Source organism: Podarcis melisellensis (assembly GCF_964234715.1).
Source record: "Podarcis melisellensis genome assembly, chromosome: 7".
In the NCBI taxonomy this organism is placed as follows: domain Eukaryota; kingdom Metazoa; phylum Chordata; class Lepidosauria; order Squamata; family Lacertidae; genus Podarcis; species Podarcis melisellensis.
In genome coordinates this window covers 63,762,916-63,786,005 of record NC_138539.1, presented here as the reverse complement: position 1 = coordinate 63,786,005, position 23,090 = coordinate 63,762,916, and the positions used below count along the sequence as shown (strand labels likewise).

Here is a 23,090-nt window from a genome sequence, read left to right as displayed (position 1 = left end):
AGCGCAATCAGTCTCACGTTCCAACACGTTGCCTCTGCTTGTAGCACATGCTCGCCGTACACCCACAGATCTGCATTAGCAGCAGTGCCTGCTAGCAGCTCGGAGACAGAGAGCAGACACAGCGAGGTTACCGCATTAATTGGTAAACCAGAAACTCACACCTCAATCCCAATTATGCACAGTGGAGTGGGAGGGAGCTGGTTTTGTTTTTGGAGGCGGAATCATGTACAGATTGTATTGTCTCCAAAGAAGTGTGAATATCCTTGGGTGCGACACAGGGTTGCTCAGCTTTGGGAAGGCAGTAGAATCTCTGCAGATGGTGTCGGGACTCAGTTTGAGCAAGGACTCCTTACCAGAAAGGCCAGTTTTTAATGTAAGAGGCTGGACCACATAATTATTTCATCATCATCAATCTTTATTACGGTCCAGAGACCCAACAAATTGTTACAAAACAATACACAATACACAATTCATACAGCCTACGTGGCCTTCATGGATCCGAAATCAGCGTTTGACTCCATCCCCAGATCCCAGCTATGGTCCAAATTAAATCTGATTTTGCAGGACAAATGACTCCTCTTTCTTATAAAAGTCCTGACTTATAAAAGCCCTGTACAATAGAACCAAACTGCAGGTCCGATGTGGTCGGCAGGGACATTTATCGAACAGCATCGAGATGACTAGGGGGGTGAGACAGGGATGCATTTTGGCCCCCACATTCTTTTGTCTATTCTTAAATAACCTAGAAGAGAGCTTAATGGACCCAGATGGACACCTTCCATTGGTCCTTTATTGGTCTGTCATCCCCCCAACTGTATTACCTGGGTTATGAAGGCGCCCTAAAGACGTTAAAGCAAAGATTATGGGATAATGTACACAGTGACTTGCGATCTCGATCACACACAGTCTGTAGTCTGCTGGCAGTAGGAGTACAATATGGGCATTTCTTTAAGTTAACATCTTACATTAAAAACCTGACAGTACTAAACTATCGAAGGCTTTTCACCAAAGCCAGACTAAACGTCTTTCCTTCTGCAGTGTTGGATGGTAGGTTGAGAGGAGTTCCCTACCAGGGCAGACTTTGCTCGTGTGCTCAATACATCGATTCCATAAAACATAATTATTTACTTTTACCCCAAGAAGGCTTCCAGAGGAGCTTGCAGTTGTCGTCAGGCTTACAGTTTAAAAGATGACAAAGAAAAAGAGATCAGGAGAGAGGCAGGGGGAAGCAAGTTCAAGCGCACTTCTTAAAGATGCACCATTTAGGATAGAAGCAGTTCAAATAGTGTGGCGGTTTAGCTACCACTTGGTGTATACCAGAAGGTGTATCTCCACCCCCATTGTTCAGCCTGGACACTGAGATCCAGCACTGAGGACCTTCTGGCGGTTCCCTCACTACAAGAAGTGAAGTTACAGGGAGCCAGGCAGAGGCGTGCCCCTAAAATTTTGCAATCACCCTGGTAGCACCCCCCCCCATGCTGCGCCACCGATCAGGGCACATACCACTCTACTCCATATTTTCAAGGTTTCAGGAAATCCTAAAGCATCCTTAAGTTGTCATGGTTTGGCCAGCTAACAGCTTGTTTAATGTGTCGGTTAAAAAAAATGACAAGGCACTGAAAAAGTTGCCAATAAAGGTCTTTATATTAACACACATGCACAAAACATTATGACAGATTGAAGTTGAGCATTGGAATCTTATTAGCTGTGCTTCTTCCTTTTTTAAGTTACGAAATGCTTGCTTGCCTTGGGAGTGTGCCTGTTCAAGCAACGGTTGCCTTGTTCCCTATACATAAGCAATAAGAGGAATATGGTAGGAACATGGAGGGTAAATCAAAAGGCACAATCCCGGTCCCCAGTGAGTTTGAAACATCAGAGCATCGTCACATGTAATTTATGATGAAAAGAGTTTGTTCCTTGGAGGGAAACCTGAGGACATTTCAGGTTTCAGTGAAGTCTCCAAACCTTTTGAGGTTTCCGGTTTTTTGAACGCTTAGTTGTGAGTGAAGAATTTCGTTGCGCTGTTTCATGTCTTATAGATTCTTTGTCGGACCTCTTATGCTTTGTGTTCCGAAAGATAATGCCGCACAGAAGAGTATTTTACTGAGAAACCTTTCTTTGATTTGTTGAGAAACCTTTCCTTGATTTCACTTACATTTGAATAGAAGTATGCACTGAACCGCTGAAAAGTCAGAGAAAGGGAAGGGCAAAAGCTTTAGCAGGTGTTGCTCTCTTCCGCCTCTGATTTTCTTTCTCTTTGGGCTTCTTGGTTAAAGATTCTGCAACTCTTGTGTCTCAATTCCTAGAGTGTGATTCAGCTTCCTCTCTGTCCTATGCTTGAAAGTGAACTTTTCAACACATGGCTCAGGCCTATAGTGAAATTTGGAACTGCAGAAAGTAAAATCTGTTCCTTGGCCTGCTTTCACACACAACAACCTTAGCATGATGAATGTGGAATATACCTGACCATGAGAACTAAGCAACTGGACACCCCAATGTAGCAACCTAAGCCTAGTTTTAAGTTTATAGTGGTACCTTGGGTTAAGAACTTAATTCATTCCGGAGGTCCGTTCTTAACCTGAAACTGTTCTTAACCTGAAGCCTCCCGCTGCTGCTGTGCCACCAGAGCACGATTTCTGTTCTCATCCTGAAGCAAAGTTCTTAACCCGAGGTACTATTTCTGGGTACGCTTCTGTAACCTGAAGCGTGTGTAACCTGAAGCATCTGTAACCCGAGGTACCACTGTACTAAAAAAATAAGCTCCACTGTTTTCAGGGTGCTTACTCCCAGGGTGTGCTCTAAACCAAGGAGCCTCTTAGGCTTGCCAGTCAGAAGGTCGGTGGTTTGAATCCCCACAATGGGGTGAGCTTCCATTCTTCTGTCCCAGCTTCTGCCAGCCTAGCAGTTCGAAAGTACACCTGTGGCGGGAAGGTAAACAGCGTTTCCGTGCGCTCTGGTTTCTGTCACGGTGTTCCGTTGTGCCAGAAGCGGTTGAGTCATGCTGGTAGAAGAATCAGGAATTATCCTTTCAGTTGTTCTGTACTTTATAGAGGCTCCAAGGGCATCAGGAGCAGAGATTGACCATGGGGATGAACCCTCAGCTTAGGAGGAAGGGTGTCCATTGCCATTTTGAATGAATTTGTGGGTTGTTTGTGAATAAGTGAAGCATGAAAGGGATTTCACTTTTTCTTCTCACAACAGTTTCAGAGGTTGGTTATTTGTAACATCAATGTGTTGTGGCACCAGACTATATACAGTGGTAACTCAGGTTAGAGACGCTTCAGGTTACAGACTCCGCTAACCCAGAAATAGTACCTCAGGTTAAGAACTTTTCTTCAGGATGAGAACAGAAATCACGCAGCGGCGGCACGGCGGCAGCAGGAGGCCCCATTAGCTAAAGTGATACCTCAGGTTAAGAACAGTTTCAGGTTAAGAACAGACCTCCAGAACGATTAAGTTTTTAACCCGAGGTTCCACTGTATGTAACTTTTCATTTAAAGCAAAACAAAGAAAATTGCCCTGTCCTCTTCCTTTTCTGGACGGAGACATGTTAAAACTGTTGATGGTATGAGCATGGAGAGTTGGGTGCACCCGGTGATACAAAATTTTAGAAAACATTGGCATGCAAAAAACGAATGGAAACGAGAGAGAAACAATGTTGAATGAGGTAAATGTAGGTGATTCTGTAATGGGACATACCTTTCAGACTGCAAGCTGTTTTTTTGGCAATATGGAGCATGCACAAGCCCAGAGATGTGTGTCATACTTTGAATACCGCTAGCACTTATTACAGGCTGTCTATAGCCTTTGGCATGGCTCATGTTGTCTACTAATGGTAATAAAATGACCCTCAGGATGGCTTGAATTGCACACCCTTGCGTTAAGCAATTTTCAGTCTGACCCGTGAAAAACCGTCCATCACGCAGAGTAAGTAATTAACCAGTAGCTAATGGAAAAGGCATGCTAATGTTACCTTGTAGGCATAATTTTACTTGTTTAATTTATGAATCCGTTCCAAATAAAATTTTGGAGAAGCAGTCTTTTGAAGCATATATCAAGCTACGGATTGTGTTTTAGAGAAAAGAGCTTTTAATGCTTTGCGTCTTGCTGCTTATGTCTTCTTTGCAGAAAATGTCTTATGAGTTGCACAGATGTCGTGCAACAGGTGAGGCAAGTAGCCTGGTCCATCTTCCCAATAGCAACGTCTCTGTGTTTGGAAAATGCAATTACTCAATACTACTGCAGGGATTTTGAAACAAGACATTGCATTGCTGTCGATGAGATTAACCATGTGTGTTGGGCCTGGCTTTGGTGAATTTGGAAGAGTCCGTGAAGCTCAGTTAGCAGGCAGTCTTGAATGTGGGGCAAACCATTCTGGTGATGGAATTTGCAAAAAAAAAAACAGCTCAGGTTGACTGGGCTGGAGAGGTCAGTAAACAAATAGTTGTGTGTATCACCTATGTGGCTTTGACTTGATCTTCAGCAGAGTCCTAAAAGGGAGTGTCAGAACTATACTGCTTATCACTTGAATGTAAGGGTGGACAGAAAAGGAAGGCATCTCTTTCTTGTTCAGTAGCACAAAACAAAACGGGGTGGCAGCTGGTATTTGTTCTCTTTTATTTGAACAAAATCTCTCTGAAGTAGTAAATTCTGGTTATCACCACATGGGGACTCCCACATAAGAAATATTCACTGTGAGCCACTGTGAAGGACAAATAGTGTCAAGGGCACTTGAACGTGTCAAAAAGTAAAATGCGAACCAATTCTTAAAGTTGTTCATAGATTTATAGTACGTTTTTAAGACTTGCCTGTCAGGCTGTCTGTATGGAAATGTGATGTGTGAATCAGCTCTTAATTTCTTTCTAAAATGGCTGTGACAAAACCAGAAGGGAAAAACTTCGTTTGATAAATTAACACCTGTGCCACAAAAACCTGTCATTTTGTTGATCATTTCTTAGATTTCTGGCTGAACAATGAGTTGTTTTTCAAGGCAAAAACAAAACTGTGAGGGAAAGTTTTTCGGCAGCGAGCCAGGTGTAGTGATATTTCTCATATTAAGTTTCTTATTTCAATGTATTGCCTACCCAAGGGCTGAAAGAGAATGTCACGTGGTTTTGCCTCAGAAGAAGTGCATCATGGGTGTACAAAAGAGAGAGGGGTGCGGAATGCCCTCTTGAGGGTGTTACACCTGTCACCAACACTGTGTGTTGGCATATACACTATGCCCAGGTATGTTAGATAGTGATATTTTCAGCTGGTTGTATGCTTTTGTGCTCAACTGCATTGCACTGTTGACTTGCTGTATAAGATGTTTGCAACTTTAAATATTTTTGTATACTAACCTGAAATCCAAGTTTGGATGAAGGGGTGGTTTATATGGTTTATACATTTTCAAAATAAATATTAAGACCTGTTCTGCTGGTCGAAGAAAGCTCCTGCTAGCACAACAGGGACCCCCCCTTCCGCTCCTGCCATGTACCCTCTTAGCTTTTTCCAAATCAGGTACGGAGAAGTGGGAGAACCCCCAGAACAGTGGGCAGGGGAGGACAGGGAGAGATTGTTCCACCAGGCAAGCAGAACCAGGCAAGACAGAACCGTCTCCTTAGCGTTGTGTTGAATTCCACCCTAAAAATGTAGATGCATAAGACTCCAATCCTAACACCACTTAGCTGGGAGTAAGCCCCAATGGAATCCAGCGGGACAAAGTGAGTAGATAGGATTTCCTCAATAGGATTTTTCTCTTTTGTCTTTGAAGGGCTCCGTAGCTCCACAACTGGCATGGTTAGGTGCTGTGGCCCACCTGCCCTTCTGTCGGTCATGTTGCTGCTTCTTCTTGGTAGCCGGAGGTAGAGGGGGAGCAGGGAGAGGTGGCAGTGAGGGTGGTGCATTGCAGACTCAGTGGCACGAGTGCCGGATTGGTTCTGCTGGTGCATTTGCACCGTGCCAGCTTCGTCGCCACCTTGTCGCTCCCCTTCTACTTTCTGGTAAGCAGTAGCGATGTGACCGATAAAGAGATCAGGTGAGCAGCAGCAGCAGCATCCTACCGTGTCATCCACTCCTGGGTATTTCCTGTGCCTTGCATGCAGGAGGTCTCTGATGCAATCTCAGATATATTCAGTGAAAGGATCTTGGGCAATGGCGCTGGGAAATGCCTCTGCCTGAGATGTTAAGAAAATGGCTATCCGTCAGAGAAAAATGGGACCAGTAAAGAAAAAGACATCTTCATATGTTTCTGTATGTTCCTGCTTGCTCCCTCATCCCAGTTCCTCCTCCTCCTCTGCTTCTCTTTCTTCCAACCAGACCAAAACCCTTTATCTTGCCTTTAAACTTGCACTTAGATATTGAATGGTTAGGCTGCCCCATTTTCTTTTTCCCTTTTCTTTTCACTAGCCAGCCTCTTAACCTTGCCCAATTATCCTCCACTCACCTCCATCACTCCTCTTCACTTAAGGCAGTGGTTAAGTTGGTGGCAGTGGAAGCTGTGAATGTTTGTGCTCTCCCACTATCTGTTGCTCATAGCTACACCCACGTACAGTGTGTTAAAAACATATGCATCATTTGTTTTCTCCTTCTCCTTGTAATTTGTCTTTATGCCTATATTTAATTTGCCGCTGAGATTTTTTTTTTGAGCTCGCATTTTGTCTTAAGAGAAGCCTGTAATGTTTTGGAAATGTTGACTCCTCTGATTTTATCGTATCTGACACATCCATTATGTATGCTGCAGTTTGGTATTCTTCGGCAGAATCAATATAGCCTTGCTCACAATCTGTGTGTGTTTGCATAGGAGGAACAAATATTGTCTTGTTGTATGATAATCCCATTACATCTTTTTCTAAGAAGCAGGTTATTTGTTTGAAAGGAAGGCTGGATTTCTGAAAGTTGTGGTTCTCTAACGGCACTTGAACTTCTGTTGGGATTCCGTGTGGTACACAGCTTTGCTTCTGCTTGCATAGCGAGCAGACAAGTTGGCAGTTTAGCATAAGACAGGGCTTCTGAATGCAAAAGTGCAGGTCTCTGATGCAGATAAAACTCAGAAGTGGATTAAGGAAAACTTGCATGCATGGTGATATAAAGTGAGCAGGGATCATATCTGTTTAACTATTGTCTCTCAGAAATTAAGAACTGGGTAAAGATTTACAATGGGACACAGGTGGCGCTGTGGGTTAAAGCCTCAGCGCCTAGGACTTGCCGATCGAAAGGTCGGCGGTTCGAATCCCTGCTGCGGGGTGCGCTCCCGCTGCTCGGTCCCAGCGCCTGCCAACCTAGCAGTTCGAAAGCACCTCCGGGTGCAAGTAGATAAATAGGGACCGCTTACCAGCGGGAAGGTAAACGGCGTTTCCGTGTGCGGCTCTGGCTCGCCAGATGCAGCTTTGTCACACTGGCCACGTGACCCGGAAGTGTCTCCGGACAGCGCTGGCCCCTGGCCTCTTAAGTGAGATGGGCGCACAACCCCAGAGTCTGTCAAGACTGGCCCGTACGGGCAGGGGTACCTTTACCTTTACCTTTAAAGATTTACAGGGAACTCTATGTGCAAGGATACCCATGGTTTATGGAAAAACAAGTTTTGCAAACTACACTGCCAGTCACTAAATGAAGAAAAAACTATCTAAAGAAATATCATCCAGGCATTCATACAATTAAGTGGCTATAAGCCCTTTTTGGTATCTGGTAACTTAGATGAAATTACTGCAATCTACCCTGAGCCCATGGTCTAATCCACTGAGCCTCTTCGGCTTGCCAATCAGAAGGTCGGCGGTTTGAATCCCCGTAATTCAACCTAGCAGGTCGAAAGCACATCAAAGTGCAAGTAGATAAATAGGTACCACTCCAGCAGGAAGGTAAATGGCGTTTCCGTGCACTGCTCTGGTTCGCCAGAAGCGGCTTGGTCATGCTGGCCACATGACCTGGAAAAACTGCGGACAAATGCCGGCTCCCTCGGCCTGTAAAGCGAGATGAGCACCGCAACCCCAGAATCGTCTGTGACTGGACTTAACTGTCAGGGATCCCTTTACTTTTACATGAAGCAAAGAGGGTATAGAGCACATTCCTAAATTTTTGGTTATTAGTCTGTGGTTAGGTTCCAGGATGGAGAGAAGCATAGCGCAGTGGCAAAATAGCACAGGTGGAAAGAGAGGTAAGCAAAGGAATTGTCACACATATATACAAGTAACACCCGGTAGATTCTCACGACACTAAAGGAACCGCGTTCTATATAGCTCTCACAACAAGTAATGAAAGTCTACAGGAGGCATCACATTTTCACAAGGTGGTTGACATCCATTCGCCAAAAAGGAAAATGTGAAGACTGTGTGCAATAAATGGGAAATAATTTATTGCATTAGGAAGATACAAGGTTGACTCCAGACTAAGTTGCACTTAGTTCCCAGTGTAAAGAAAATAACAAGAACCAAGTCTGGAGCCAGCATATTGTATAGAAAAGCCCTTGGCAAGGATTTTGCAATTCTCGAGAGGCCTGGAGAGTTGGACTGAGAAATGCAGAAGTTGCTCGCTTTGTTGGATGGGAAGTCAACTTAGATTCTGAACAGAGCCGCCACACTGTAGCATGGAACTGAGACCAAAGCGTGTTGCTCAATAAAGAGTCTAGAAGTGTGGCTGATCATTATTTTTCAATAGGAGATGGTGTGTACTTAGTAAGCCAGGTGTACATGTGTTTGGGTTGTGGGAAGGGATTGATATTGCTGAAGTACTAGAGAAGGGTATTGGTACAGAGGGATATTGATTGGAAGATTGGTTTGTGTCAATTTGGTAAACTTCACCTGCCCTCTGTTTAGTGCTCTCATTTGTTAAAGGTAAAGGTAAAGGGACCCCTGACCATTAGGTCCAGTCGTGACCGACTCTGGGGTTGCGGCGCTCCTATGGTTGGCGCTGTGGGTTAAACCACAGAGCCTAGGACTTGCCGATCAGAAGGTCGGCGGTTCGAATCCCTGCAACAGGGTGAGCTCCCGTTGTTCGGTCCCTGCTCCTGCCAACCTAGCAGTTCGAAAGCACGTCAAAGTGCAAGTAGATAAATAGGCACCGCTCCGGCGGGAAGGTAAATGGTGTTTCTGTGTGCTGCTCTGGTTCGCCAGAATCAGCTTAGTCCTGCTGGCCACATGACCCGGAAGCTCTCATTTGTTAGACAGATACAATTAGGAGCTCCGTTAGAAAAGGTTGCGTAGTCCATGTCAGGAACAAACCACACCTGGGAACCTGACAAATTGTTGTCACTTAGGGTATTCTATATTTATTGTGTTTCTAGCCAAATTTTCATCCAGGGTGTTGTACCTCTAGAGGTCCCTCTATCCCACAACAACCTTGTGAAGCAACTGAGAGAAGCTGAGAGACTGTGACTGGCTCAAGGTCACCCTGTGACCTATCTGGCTGAATGGGGACTTGAACTTTTGTCTCCCAGGTCCTAGTCCAACACACTGACCACTTCTCCACACTGGGTAGACAGCCCTGGGTCAATGGATCAATAACATGACTTGTTACAAGGCTGCTTTCTGTATTCCTAATCATTTAAAGACATTTCTCAGCACCAAATGTAAGAAAGAAGCTGGAATAGTCCCACATGCCTGACTTTTTCAGGGACTGAAGGGCCCTCGTCCAACAGTGAAAGATGGAGCCCAAATATTTATTACTAGTATTCAGCCCATTTCAAATGAACAAGTCAATAAAAAGTGTCAGCTGCTCCAGATGCTTAAAAGTATTTTTTCCACCTAAATAGCACCAATGAATTATTAACCAATTTTAAAGTGATGTCTCATTTTTCATGAGCACTTCAGACACAATTAGGTTATGCAATCTGATGATTATATAAGAAGCACCAATAAGTACTGGGGGTCTGCATTACAATGAAGTTGCAGGGAGCCTTTATACTGAATAGTGTAGGCAACATAAGAGCTGCTGCTATATAATGCTTTTTTTAAAAAGAGATAGAATTAATGCTATTTTAGTAGGCTCATAGAAATGTTCTAATGTTCCAAGGATTTTTTTTTTAATGCTTGTCTGAATAGACCAAAAGCCTTGACATTCTGAGTTTCCCTCCTCCTTTTTCTTTCTGGAAATAAATGTTAAGTGTCTTTCTTAGTCTAGCGGGTGAAGAAGCTGTTCCCTGGCTGATTGGCACAATTTTGTTTTACCTCTTCTGCAGCATCCGCTGGCAGCCTAAGGTGAGCCTGACCTTTTGATGGCTCACCTCCCTCTCTTGCAATGCACATCTTTTGCATTGCAAGAAGTGTATCTTAAGAGCAGAAGAAAACTCCTGCATTCTTCCTAGGCCCTCGGTGTGGTCATTGCCCTTAGACTTATGATCTCTTAGGAGCAAGAAAGGATCAGATATGCAGCTAATTGGAGCTCCTAATCAAAGCAGGACTTTTATGTAGTGAAGCACCCTCTCTTCTCCCCACCCAAAAGAATCTAGGGCAAAGAGTGAGCTGAATAGGAATAAAGATAAATATAAAAGGGGCACTCATAGTGGAATCCTGGGTTTCTCCTGGAGCTGAAATGAGAGATGCCCACAAGTGCAGTCCACACTTTTCTCATTCTTAAATTGGGGCACCCACCTTAAAAAAAAAGTTGCCTGTATATTTGTGTTATGTTTATTATCCTTTTAAAAAAGGAAAGGAATAAGTACAAAACTAACTTGGGATCCAGGTTGAACAAAGAGTTCTTGGTGACCTTTTGGGAACTGGTAAGTGCTGTCCATAGTTACCGCATTTTTCGCCCTATAGGGCGCACCTAGTTTTTGGGGGGGAAATAAAGCCCCCAGAACAGGCTGCTATCTGCAAGCCTTGGGAGCCCGGCGGTAACTCCTGCCTGGCTCCCCAGGCTTGCGGATATCTGCCCGAAGCCCGGGGCGCGCTCCCCTGCGCTCCCTGGGTTTCGAGGCTGCAGGCTGCTGTCCGCAAGCCTTGGGAGCCCGGTGGGAACTCCCGCGGCCTCCCAAGGCTTGCGGATAGCTTCCTGAAGCCTGGAGAGCGAGAGGGGTCGGTGCACACCGACCCCTCTCGCTCTCCAGGCTTCAGCGAAAGCCTGCATTCGCCCCATAGGACGCACACACATTTCCCCTTCAATTTTTTTTTTTTTTGGGGGGGGGAAGTGCGTCCTATAGGGCAAAAAATACGGTAGCTTCTGCTGTAAATTTTAAAAACCCACCTTTTGTTTTGCCTTCAAAGCTCAATCCTGGAGATGAACAAGCATATATTGAACTGAGTGCAGCGGGGTGTTTCCAGAAGAGCCCCACTGCTCTAAAAAAAATGTTTTGTCTGTCTTCATCGTATGACGTTCACATGCCTAAAATGACCTCCCAAAAGTTAGGGCCAGTCAGAATTTTGAAAGGGTTGTGTGTGCTTAAACTAGCAATCTAAGCAAGATTGCAAGATGTTTGAGCATGAACTGTCCAGACAGCAAACGTACGTTTGGGAAGACCTGAGTAAATCATTTTGTACCTGTTTGCATGCCTATTCCTAGTTCCCTTTCTTATGGCCTGTAATGTTAGATCAACACAGAAAGTTGCAAGGTGTAGCTTGAATTTGTCTCAATAGCAGAGCGAGTGCGATTTAGCAACAGCCAGATGCAGTGTTCCACTTCAGAATGCAGATGTCGGTTTCATATTGGAATGCAGTATTAGAAACTCAGGTATTTAAGCTAGGCGCCAAATGGCTCCTTAAACCAAGATTGCAGTTGCCAGAATGGAATGCCTAGTAGTCATTTTGGAGAAGACAACTCTAAAGTCTTATTTTTCGAATGATGTGATTGAGTCTCAGCTGAACATCTGGCTAGTTCAGATGGCAACCTTGAGCTAGGTTAAGAGCTTTGAGAACTTAAAGAAGAAAAGTCACTTGATCCTGGGACAGTCCACATATATATTGGCCAATTCCAACCTCTTTTTCTTAATGGTGACTGCTCCTGCTCAGGCTGCACGGAAAAAAGCATTTTGGTTCCAGAACTTCATTCCGAGTGTACAGATAAATTATAACTGATAAACGTCTACAAGATGGGGTATTAGTGTGTGAAAACAGTCCAGATCCAATGACCCCCAGATGGTGGAGTTGTCAGGCGCCATCCTAGTGCCCAGGCATCTTCACTTGGGCGCAAGTGGTCCTTGCCCAGGGGCAAAACACGCATGGCAAATTTCAAACACCGTTGGAATGCCATCACCTGTAACATCTAAAAGAAGACAAAAGACATCTCACTGTTATGTCTATGATAGGTCAGAATGCTCCCTGATATGCTAGCTTTTCAAGGACCAAGGATTTTTGATACAGGGAGCATTCAGGTGGTGTGACAGCACTTCTCAGCAGCCTGAAATTTAATGGTATGCTTCCAAAGAACTCTAGTACAGACTGGAACACACAACAGACACATTTACGGAGCATTTCCTCCCATATGTATTGCTTCCACTTCCCTTCCTCATTGAATTTTGATCAGCTAGAGAGATCACAATGTTTCGTCTGCCACACCCATCACCAAAACGAGAGCTTTTGTGTGTGTGTGTGTGTGTGTGTGTACCAAGTCTGAGGGTACCAAGGGATGCTGGTGGCACTGTGGGTTAAATCACAGAGCCTAGGACTTGCGGATCAGAAGGTTGGCAGTTCGAATCCCCGCCACGGGGTGAGCTCCCGTTGTTCGGTCCCTGCTCCTGCCAACCTAGCAGTTCGAAAGCACATCAAAGTGCAAGTAGATAAATAGGTACTGCTCTGGCGGGAAGGTAAACGGCATTTCCGTGCGCTGCTCTGGTTCGCCAGAAGCGGCTTAGTCATGCTGGACACATGACCCAGAAGCTGTACGCCGGCTCCCTCGGCCAATAAAGCGAGATGAGCGCTGCAACCCCAGAGTTGGCCACGACTAGACCTAATGGTCAGGGGTCCCTTTATCCTTTACCTTTACCAAGCCTGAGCGGTAATATACAAAATGTGCAAAATTTTAATTTGTGCTTAAAATGATTGTGAAAAACGAATCATGGTGAAATTCAAGGAACGAGGTGTGCGTGAAATGCAGCAGGCTGCAAATGTGATGGTTTTGTGAACAGAGTATGTGTAATCGTAGGGCGAAAAGCCTTCCTGACTCCCAAGTATCCTAACTGCAATGGCAATAAGATAAAAAATTATCTTTTTCCTCCGCCAAAGAGAATTCCTCTCGCTATTATAATCAAAGGCTTTTAAAAACAAACAAACCTCACATTAACTTGTTTTCCAGAACATGTTTTGAGTTCAGGCAAGTACTGAGGATTTGGCGATTGCGGGGCGGGAGAAGTGTCTGAGTCAGAGTGTGACTGACTGTGGCACATAAAACGTTTAGCTAATGAATTATTCCAAAAGAACAAGTAGATGGAAGGGAAATCCTTCCTGTGACTCATAGTAGTGCAGACTATATTAGCCATTTTTGTTCTGCACTATCAGTGACTGGAATTCCTAATGCATCATTGACAATACGTTCTTGCTTATGGAGTTGGTGATGTACCTGAGTGCATTGCAGATTTTACAGAGGCCCTTCCAAGTAGGAGTAGCACAAAACCCACATGTAGGTGGTCATAGGAGACAATATTTCATATGCAGAATTCTTGCTGGATGGTTCCCATGCTGAAAAGCCACGTTAAACTGCAGTTTCTTGTGGAATGTTATGCAGTTAAAACCTTTGGATGAAGACCGACATGTGTGACTAATTACATGTGGGTGGAATGCTAAGTATTATGTTGAAGTACTTGCTATATACTGTAATAATTTTGCTAAGTTTAGGTTAGGCTAAAGTTGTTCTTTTTCTGGGTCAGATTGTCAGCTTAAGAGCTCCCAAAATGTCCCATGCGAGATTTAAAAAGAAATAAAACAATAAAATCACCATTATCGAAATTCAAAAAGCAATACAGCAATACTTTACAAAACAGCAAAGTGATAAATATCGAGGGATCATCACTTCGTGGATAGCTCAGTTGGTTAGAGCGTGGTGCTGATAATGCCAAGGTTGCAGGTTGGATCCTTGTATGGGACAGCTGCATATTCCTGCATTGCAGGGGGGTTGGACTAGATGATCCTCAGGGTCCCTTCCACCTCTACAGTTCTGTGATTCTGTGATCACATCCTCAATTGCCATAACTCAATGGGAAAACATGATATTTAGCATCTGCCTGAGTACAGAGGAGGGAACCAAAAAAACTGATGCGGAGGATAATGCTAGGAATTCCAGAGATTGTTGCATACATGCTGTCAGGGAACTGCCATAGGAGCCAGAGGCGGAGGGAAGGCTCCAGAGGGATGCCGGAGAGGGTCCCAGTAGGGAGAGAGGCAGCCCATCTGCTGGGGAAGGAAATCAGTGTAACACCAGTGGAGAAGGGGGGCAGATGGGGGAATCGGAAAGGAGGCTCCAGGACTCTTCACCGGAGACCAGCAGGGAGAGCACGAGTCCTCCGCTGCCCACACCCTCCCTGCGCAGAAGACTTCCGCGCAAGGAGAGTAGGAGGAGACTCGTCGTCAAAGAACTTCTTTGCTGGAAGAAGTTCAAGAAACGACCACTGATGGATTCTGCCAGCGATTGAGACAGCCACGGATGGGTGGCTGTCCAGACAGAAAGGGTTCACCCAGGTAACCCAGCCAGGTGTGGTGACAACTTACGCACGAGCAACCCCTAGAACCATTACACATGCTATACAGTTAAAACAGTAATTCTGGGAACTATAGTTTACCCCTTACAGAGCTACAATTCCCAGCACCTTAACTACACTTCTCAGAATTCTTTGGTGTGGAAGAATGTGCTGTAAATGTATGGTATCCCTGGGGAGAAAGCCTAATTTTGGATGAAAGCCAGCTGTGTAGTAGAACCCTTTTTGAAGCTCTTAATGGGCTCTCAGTCTCATATGGGTCCCAGCAGTCGTTCACATGGGTGCAGGTAGTCATGGACCCAATGGCTGTTAAGCGATTTAAAAGTCACAAATAGCACTTCGGTTTGGGCTTGGCAATCTGGCAGCTGCATTCTGAACAAAAGTTATCAGTTGTAGTTTCTGAAATTCTGGGTTTTCTTTGGAAGGCAACTCCACATACGTCGTAGAGTGCATTACAATATTTTAGCATGGACATGAGTGAATGCACACGTGACAGTAATCAGATTTATCTTCTCCAGGGAGGGCCACGCCTGGCTCGCTAGCCAAATCTTTGCAGAAGCAGCTCTGGCTATAGATATCACCTGGACATCTGGAGCAAGCTTGCAAATTTATGCCAAAGCACAACTTGGGAGGGGAGTTTGCATGTATAATATAATACATATAAATATATATATAGAGAGAGAGCGCAGATACACATATCTGCTGGAACTACACAAGGTATCATATGCTCATAGAAATAACAGCTAATGGAGATTAGCTTGAACACAGTTGGCTGGAGGCTGTGTATTTATGGCGTTCTGCTTTTGCATCAGTACCCACAGAGACTGTCACTTAGGAAGATTATAAATGGCAATTTTGGTGTGGGGAACAAGGCCTGATGATGGACAAGGCAGGGGAACTAAAATAAATAAATTAGTTAAGTAATCCAGAATGAAGACCATCCTTGTTTCAGCATGGCCACTTCAGAATAGAATTCCCAATCCTATGCAGTTCCACTTAGAAGCAGAAATGAGAAAATCTACACTTGCTGAAATTTCCTCTTCCACACAACTACCAAAGGTAAATGTGGTGATACCATTGCTATGATCCACCTGAGATCAGGGTGCTATCTACTTGTGTAACCCAGTCTTAACAGCTGAAGACCAGTACCTTCGAATGCATCCAAAACTTCCCTTTCGCTGTACATTGGAGGGCAAGATTGGCCGTGGCGTGCAATCGTTGTTCACTGTTGACTCACTATTGTCCCTGGTAAGCTTCTAAGGAAACCTACAGCTCCCTGGAAGCATCACTGTCATATGCTGAAAATCACTGATATATATTACTTCAAATTTTGCCCTCCATCCTGCTCTTTAAGATCAATCTCTTCTTGAATCCAGACTCTTTCTATTCCCCTCCCCATTTAAGCATTATCGGATTTAGGATTCCTCATCAAACAACGCTTTGAATGGCTTGTATAGTCTTTGCTTAGCTGTGCATATGCTTAGCTGAGCTGCTATGTGCTCCTTAGCTGCGTACAATTTTTATCCCATCTAAAAATGTTCTTGCACCAACTGTGACTGCAGTGCTTAAGGTTAAAAAAAAAGGCAGATAGTTTTATCACTGCTGCAATCCCTTTGCACCCAAATATTCAGAGGGTGCTTGCCAAGGATCAGCCACCGGTTTATAGCTACGCCTCTCGTGAAGGGGCTATCAGAATGCAAAGCAAGCCTTTGCCCACTGCTCTGACATAAACTATTGCAAGGAGATACACATCTATAAAGCAAACACCCACCCCACGCTGGTAGATCAGAAGTCAGTAGCTAGCTGTGAGTTGCTAAGAATTTTTGTGATGTTTCATAAGTTTTAGAATCCTCTCTCATAGATTAGTGTTTGGACATGTAATCCACACAATATAATTCATGAGCAGGGAAACTGGCCCTTCAGATGTTGTTGGACTCCAACTCCCATCGACCCAAGTCGGCATGGTCAGGATTGATGGGAGTTGTAAACCAGGAACATATGGAAGACACCAGGTACCCTAGGTAAAGGGTAAAGGGACCCCTGACCATTAGGTCCAGTCGTTTAGGTTGCGGCGCTCATCTCGCTTTACAGGCCGAGGGAGCCGGCGTACAGCTTCCGGGTCATGTGGCCAGCATGATTAAACCGCTTCTGGCAAACTAGAGCAGCGCATGGAAACGCCGTTTACCTTCCCTCCAGAGCGGTACCTATTTATCTACTTGCACTTTGACATGCTTTCGAACTGCTAGGTGGGCAGGCGCTGGGACCGAGCCACGGGAGCTCACCCTGTTGCGGGGATTCGAACCGCTGACCTTCTGATCGACATGCCCTAGGCTCTGTGGTTTAACTCACAGCGCCACCTGCGTCCCTATCCCAGGTACCCTATCCCAGTGCTAATTCAGCCATAAGATGGCAGCACCCTGCTACATCCAGAAATGAACCAAGGGACAATTTATATCTTGGTGTCTTCATTTATTTATTTTTAAAAAACAAACAAACCATTTTTATTAAGTTTTCAATTTTACATTTCAAAATAAACATTTTACATACTTTTAAATATCCAGTGACCTCCCTTCTCCTCCTTCCATGGTTCATTTTACATGTCTTCCATTCCTGCATATTTCACTCTAACCATTTAAGTCAGTTCTCCATTTCACATCATTTAAACATTAATCACACTGTTGAATTTATCTTAATGCTGCCAGCATTTTCAGCTGTGTACAATTATTTTTCATATATTCAATACATATTTTCCACTCCTCTTTAAATACATGTTCTTCTCGTTCTCTTATTCTGTGTGCTGAACCTGCAAGTTCTGCATATTCCATAGCGTCTTCATTTATTTCTGACTAGGAGAAAGGGAGAATATTCTAAAATACTCCCGTCACCAGTTACCCCCCCCCTTTTATTAGAGGCCCTTGCATTATGGTGACAAACTTAATATATTTGTAAAACAGAATAAAGAATAATTTTCACTTTTGTTATAGCCTTTCCTATTAAGCCTATAACTTCTAGCATAATCTATAAATATCCAAAGTGGGGATTTAGGTGCAGTGTTGCAAATTCAATGTGCTTTCTGTCATTTGACACAGAAATGAGAGGTGTCAGACTTGTCATAGCTGATCTTTCCATTTCCTCAGAAAGCCTGTCAGAGCAAGCCAGAAGAGGAATGGCCCTTCTCCCCACCCCACTTTTGTCTCACGAGAAGGATTAGAAATTTCATGAACCTCTAACAAAACTCTTAGCAGTGTTTTTGAAATAGGAGCAGACTTCTGTCAAGGAAGTGGAGAGCGGTGCATAGTTTTTAACCCTTTATTGCCATTGTATCGCTTCTACATATATAATAAGGCACTAAATGTCATCAAGCTGTAGTTTACGTGGCCACAGACAGGTGGTGCTGCAAACTACAGCATGCCAGCATGTCCAAGGATTATGGATGCTGTAGTCCACAGCTTCTGAAGGGTACCACATTGGTTATCCCCTTCGATTTCTACTCCTTTAGTTTAGGAATAATTCTTGCTTGGTTCTTTATGCTTAAAAAGATAGCCCTATTCAGATTTTCTTCAATTGTAAAAACGGAGGAACATTAGTCTTGACCCCCACCCCTGACTAAAGGGGTATTGTGAGCTCATTTGGCTGAATGCAGTTGCAGTCCTTCCTGCAACCTGGTATCCTGATAGTGGGAAGGACTGTAACCATGTTTAGCTTGATATTCCCCTGTGGATCTTCTTGCTTAATGTTGAGTGTGGCCCTGCATTCCACAGATACAACTGAACACGGGAAAAGGTTTGATGTCTTCACGTGGTTCCCCCTGCCCTCCGTTTCATGTCCTACCCTCCTCGCATTCCTGGTATGCACAGATTTGTTGTTGTTGTTTAGTCCTTTAGTCATGTTCGACTCTTCGTGACTCCATGGACCAGAGCACGCCAGGCACTCCTGTCTTCCACTGCCTCCCGCAGTTTGGTCAGACTCATGTTTGTAGCTTCGAGAACGCTGTCCAGCCATCTTGTCCTCTGTCAGCCCCTTCTCCTTGTGCCCTCCATCTTTCCCAACATCAGGGTCTTTTCCAGGGAGTCTTCTCTTCTCATGAGGTGGCCAAAGTATTGGAGCCTCAGCTTCAGGGTCTGTCCTTCCAGTGAGCACTCAGGGTTGATTTCCCTCAGAATGGATAGGTTTGATCTTCTTGCAGTCCATGGGACTCTCAAGAGTCTCCTCCAGCACCATAATTCAAAAGCATCAATACTTCGGCAATCAGCCTTCTTTATGGTCCAGCTCTCACTTCCATACATCACTACTGGGAAAACCATAGCTTTAACTATATGGACCTTTGTTGGCAAGGCGATGTCTCTGCTTTTTAAGATGCTGTCTAGGTTTTGCGCAATTGCCTTTTTTGTAGATCAGGAAACTGAACACAGTGACCCAGCATGTTTATCACAATTCACAGCTACGTGTGCATGCCCTTTAACTGGAAAAAATCCACTGCATATAACAGTTACTTAAAATGCAGCATAGGAGACGCCACACCTAGTTTCTAAACTTATCTCCATAGAATTGTACCATAGAATTGTACCGAGAGTCATCTAATCCAATGCAGGAATCATGCCCACAGCTTTCCCTGTTTGGGCTCAAACCACCAACCTTCTGGTCAACAGCTGGAAGCACTGATCCACTGCGGCACAGGAAACATCTACAATGGAAATGTTGAAGAGTCCAAATCTCTCCCCGCCCCTGGTTGTGTCCTGTATAAGCGCCATTCCTTTGATTAAAAAGCAAACAAACAGAATTCCCAGAAGTACACTTGGAAAGGTTCATATTCGCCCACTAAACAAATAAGGTGTTTCCCCCTTAGGAGTGCATACGAACCAGCAGAGGGTGCCATATGCCTCAAGTATCACAGACTGGCCTGCGTGCCAATGAATAAATTAATTTACAACGAGGAGTTACAGGGGTGACTGGAACCCAGGTCTCCCAGCTCCCCAGGCAATCGTCCTGACAGCTGAGGTAAAGGAGCAATCTGTTCAGTTTTGTGTGTGTGTGTGTGTGTGTGTGTGTGTGTGTATACGTACACCTCATCTAACTCTGCAGCAAGATCAACTTTTAATAAGCCCATGCCCTTGTTGCAGGAGTGCTCCTTGCTGCATTTTGCTCTCCTTCCTTTTGAGTTGCAGAGAACGCTGTAAGCGTTTTGATTTTATAAAGGGCAATCTCAAAGAAAAAGGGTGGAGGTCCCCCCTCCTAAAAAACAAACACACACACGCCTGCACACGCAGCGTAATCCCGTCCGTTGGTATTAGAAGGTGATTAGAATGAGACTTCAGTCAGCTCGAGGACTCCCCGAGGCAAGGTCTCGTCCCACCCGTGCATATAGCATGCCCCGTCTGACACGGGGAGGCTGGAGAATTGAGCAGAGGGGAAGCTGCAGTATGGCGCAGCAGATGAGCACCAGCGGTTGCCATGGAGATCTCTAGTACGGCTGAACCTCAAAGAAAGGGCACTTGCCGAAATGCAGGAGCTCCGCGGCAAATGAACGAGGAACCAGCTGAATACAGAACAGGCCCTCAGCTAGGCTGTCCCAGATGGAGTTTTAATTCCCTTCTTGCCTCAGCTTGGCCGCCACCTCATCTTGCCTCTGAAATGCTGAGAATAAACAAAAACGGGCCCTCCCTCTCTGGGAGAGGGCCCTCCTTTTCTGAAAGAAATGGGCGCATGCTTATAAGATATTAATGGCAGCATAATGGCCTCGGTGGGGAAGGGTCTGGTGGCCTTTGCAAAGGCGTGTGCTCATCTTGCCAGCGGGGTTTTAGTGGGTGCCATGGGATTTGTCAGCAGCATATGCGCTCCTGTTAATGATTGAAAAATTACCACAACAATTAGTCATGGATCGCTGAAGGCAAGGCCCCCAAACTCCGCGGACATTGTGATTAAACCCATGTATGTGACAATTAACTCTCCTGAAGGTTTATCCACCACAGAGGGCCGTTTGGGCAAAGGGGAGGGGACCCAGAAGTGACAGGCAGAAATAATTCAGCAGAATGGATCCGATACAGCTGGCAATATCCATTTTAATCTGACACGGAATTAATCACACTTAGATTAATCCTGTTCTTATTGCACCATTGCTGTTTGTGTCCTTATTTATAACCACCAGCACCGCCCCATACTATCAATGCCACCGAGACGTGACTGATTCAATTCCTGCCCGTTCCATGTTTTTTAAATTTAGAAAGCAAACCCCTCCGTTACGCCATGTTTTTAGGTGGGCTGGGGAGCAATTATCTCATAAAACCTGAGCAGACACCAGATGCAGCACATCTTGAATCCCCCGAGGTATCACAGTTGAATAACCTACAGCAAATATTTTTGTCCAATCTGCTGCCCCTAGCATAGAGAGAGAGAGAAATAGCCATCCATTTTGCCTATACACATAAATGTGTGTGGCTGCAGTTGTAGTAACATGTGCAACATGAAGTCACAATGCGTATATGTAAAGCACAGCTAAAGCTATGATAGAATGTCTGTCCTAAGACAATATATATTGATAGATAAAATCCATATTTGGCAACATATACAGTGGTACCTCAGGTTAAGTACTTAATTCATTCCGGAGGTCTGTTCTTAACCTGAAACTGTTCTTAACCTGAAGCACCACTTTAGCTAATGGGGCCTCCCGCTGCCACGCAATTTCTGTTCTCATCCTGAAGCAAAGTGCTTAACCAGAGGTACTATTTCTGTGTTAGGGGAGTCTGTAACCTGAAGCGTATGTAACCTGAAGCGTATGTAACCCGAGGTACCACTGTATAGTGTAATATCCATATTTGATTGTTGATTCATATGTAGTGATGAATAGGCATATACGCCCCACATAATTGTCTTTATGACAATTGGTTGACATGTCCAGGAAAAGATAAAAGCGCAATGCTGTACAAAACTTAAAAGTTTGTTTTCCTAAATCACAGTTCAGCATTAAGTCTGAATGACTAAGCCATGGTAACTTGTGACTGAATAGGTAAAACCAGGTTCTAAATGTTTTTACAAACCTTGGTTCATGTTAACCAGGGTTAAGCACTATAGAGTGGTACCTCGGTTTACAAACTTAACCCATTCCGGAAGTCCGTTCTTAAACGAAAGCAGTTCTTAAACCGAGGTGCGCTTTCCCTAATGAGGTCTCCCGCCACTGGTGCCCTTTCATCGTTCGGCTTCTGTTCTTAGACCGAGGTAAAGTTCACAAACCGGGACACTACTTCCGTTTTTGCTGAGTTCTTATACCAAATAGTTTGTAAACAGGGCTGTTCTTAAACCGAGGTACCACTGTATCGGTACTGAGTTCTACAAACTCCTTCCTTGCAAGTTGACAATCAACTTCTATTTGTATTTCGCTATGTGCACCCTCTGCAGACAGGGCTTAGTTTTGCAAGCTAAACTATTAATTTAACTATATGCCTGGGATTTTAACGAGGGTGGCAATACAATAAGGCCTTTTCTGCAGTGGCTTCCCATCTGTGGAATGATCTCCCCAGGGAGGTTTGCCTGGCGCCTACATTATACACCTTTAGGTGCTAGGCAAAAACATTGCTCTTTAACCAGGCCTTTGGTTGATTGACATCCCATGTCCTTTTAAATCATGTGGGGGGGTATTGGTTTTTTGTTTGGTTTTTATTTTGATTATGTATTTTGTGGTTTTATATTCTGATTTTATCCTGTCAACTGCCTTGAGACCGGCAGGTATAGGACAGTATACAAATTTAGTATAACAAAAACAATTCTTGCACAGAACTGGATACAGGGATGTAGAGACACTGAACTGATCTGGCAACTGTTCTCATGCACAGAACTCCCAACTGTGTTCCATTTGTTTAGTTGAGATTTGTTCCATCAAGGATCACTTTTGACTCTGTCATTCAGCGCAGTCAGTTCAAAGGCATATTTAAGTCTTTTGCCAGCTCCAGACATAGCATGGCCAATTAGCCACTGAAGGATCTGGCAATAATAGCCCTTCAAGCAGTGTCAAGAACTAGTCATGCCTAAATGTTTTGAAGGGCAGTCAGTTTTAACAATGAGAAATGAGGTACATGCTTTCTTTAATTTTTAGCCTTCTCTCTTTCTCCCCCCACACCCTTCCTCTGCCTGCAGTTCAATTCTTGAAAGAGGAACAGCTTAACAAGGAAGGGGAAAGGAATTTACCTGAGTCGTGCCTTCTCATACTTTTATCATAGGCATATGGCTCTGTGAAATGTCCAAATGAATGCATGAAAGGAAAATATTTCCGCTCACAAGTAGGACAGAATTTCTTCAAAGTATTTCACTTTTCAAAATGAACTTTTTAGCTGTGTGTTTTTTTCAGTGGATAGGGGCGGGGGAGAGGGACCAACAGCACTGGAAAAGGGGGAAAAATATTAATTACCCCACCTCCTTCTCCATTTTTTGTATGGAGGTTGATTCCATGTGCTGTCTCTCTCTGTTTTTTTGAGGCATGACTGTTGGTGGTTGTCAGCAATAT

The 23,090-nt window shown here is 44.4% G+C and overlaps 1 protein-coding gene across 3 annotated transcripts in view; it reads left to right on the top strand.

The window, feature by feature from the left end:
- FARS2 (phenylalanyl-tRNA synthetase 2, mitochondrial) overlaps nt 1-23,090 on the top strand; it is a 204,330-nt gene that overhangs the window by 58,721 nt on the left and 122,519 nt on the right. The gene's annotated exons all lie outside the window — the stretch shown is intronic.